This window comes from Macaca mulatta, chromosome 11, assembly GCF_049350105.2.
Source record: "Macaca mulatta isolate MMU2019108-1 chromosome 11, T2T-MMU8v2.0, whole genome shotgun sequence".
In the NCBI taxonomy this organism is placed as follows: domain Eukaryota; kingdom Metazoa; phylum Chordata; class Mammalia; order Primates; family Cercopithecidae; genus Macaca; species Macaca mulatta.
This window is the reverse complement of record NC_133416.1, coordinates 61,990,792-61,992,680: the sequence shown is the minus strand read 5'-3', so window position 1 is coordinate 61,992,680 and position 1,889 is coordinate 61,990,792. Positions and strand designations below refer to the sequence as shown.

Sequence of the window (1,889 nt, the reverse complement as noted above, 5' to 3'; positions counted from 1 at the left end):
AAAACAAAACACAAATTCAAGTCAGAAAACTAATTGAAAAACATAAATATCAGTTATTCTGTATAGCATTATTGAATCTATATGGAAATAGTCATCATAATAGGTGGCCTATGCAGCATTATTAGTTTGATAATGTAATCATTAAAGAGATTTTGCATCTTCTTTTTTCATTAACTTACTGCTTTTCCCCTCCATGCCCATCCATGGTAGGGATGAGGTAGTCTGGTATATTATTAATGTTTTGAGATTATACCACGAATGAATGAATGAATGAATGAATTATGTGTGTATATATATATATATATATATATATATATATATATATATATATTCTGATACAGCTTAGAAAAAGGAAATGTATCATTAGATGTTCCACTCTGAATAATAGAAGTATCTACAATCGGTAGCCGCCGCCGAGCCCGCTGCCACCACCTCTGAGCAGAAGATGGCTGTGCCACTCACGTATGCCAATCTTGGCAAATCTGCCAGGGATGTCTTCACCAAGGGTTATGGATTTGGCTTAATAAAGCTTAAATTAAAATCTGATTTTGAAATCAAAATCTGAAAATGGATTGGAATTTACAAGCTCAGACTCTGCCAACACTGAGACCACCAAAGTGACGGGCCGTCTGGAAACCAAGTACAGATGGACTGAGTATGGCCTGACATTTACAGAGAAATGGAACACTGACAATACACTAGGCACCGAGATTACTGTGGAAGATCAGCTTGCACATGGACTGAAGCTGACCTTCAATTCATCCTTCTCACCTAACACTAGGAAAAAAAAAAAAAAAAAGCTAAAATCAAGACAAGGTACAAGTGGGAACACATTAATCTGGGCTGCAACATGGATTTCGATATTGCCAGGCCTTCCATCCAGCATGCTCTGGTGCTGGGTTACAAGGCTAGCCAACTACCAGATGAATTTTGAGACTGCAAAGTCCCAAGTTACTCAGAGCAATTTTGCAGTTGGCTACAAGACTGACAAATTCTGGCTTCACACTAATGTCTGACAGAACAGAGTTTGGTGGCTCCATTTACCAGAAGGTGAACAAGAAGTTGGAGACCGCTGTCAGTATCATCTGGACAGCAGGAAACAGTAACATGCTTCAGAATAGCAGCCAAGCTTCAGATTGACCCTGACACCTGATTCGCAGCTGAAGTGAACAACTCCAGCCTGACAGGTTCAGGATACACTCAGACCCTAAAGCCAGGTATCACACTGACATTGTCAGCTCTTCTGGATGTCAAGAAGGTCAATCCTGGTGGCCCCAAGCTTGGTCTAGGACTGGAATTTCAAGCATAAATGAATACTATACAATCATTTAATTTTAAACTATTTTGCAGCATAGCTACCTTCAGAATTTGGTGTATCTTTTAATGTTGCATGTCTGGGATGCAAGTATTGTTAAATATGTTAGACCTCCAGGTTAAAGATGATTCAGCTTTAAGATGTTACCCTTTCAGAGGTGCAGAAGAAACCCATTTCCAGAAAAGGTCCTTTCAGTGGTAGACTTCAGGGAAACTTGGTGGCCCCTTTGAGATGCCAGTTTTCTTTTTTATCTAGAAATGGCTGCAAGTGGAAGCTGATAATATGTAGGCACTTTATAAATTCATATTGAGTAAATGAATGAAATTGTGATATCCTGATAATCAAACTTTGGTTTCCTAACCCTGATTCATGAGAGGCTCACTGCTTGATGGTGTGTACAAACTCACCTGAATGGGACTTTTTTCAACAGATCTTCATGACCTGTTCCCACCCCAGTTCACCGTCACCTCTTTTACACCAAAAGGTCTGCGGCGTATGGTCACTGTTTCTTTTGTGCCATTTTGGGGTGGAGAGGGTGGATGCGATGAAGCCAGTAATTCAGGACTTATTCCTT

At 39.9% G+C, this 1,889-nt stretch overlaps 1 pseudogene; it reads left to right on the top strand.

Annotated features, from left to right (window-relative positions):
* Window positions 1-403: 403 nt before the first annotated feature.
* Window positions 404-1,309, top strand: LOC706370 (non-selective voltage-gated ion channel VDAC1 pseudogene; annotated as a pseudogene).
* Window positions 1,310-1,889: the final 580 nt, after the last annotated feature.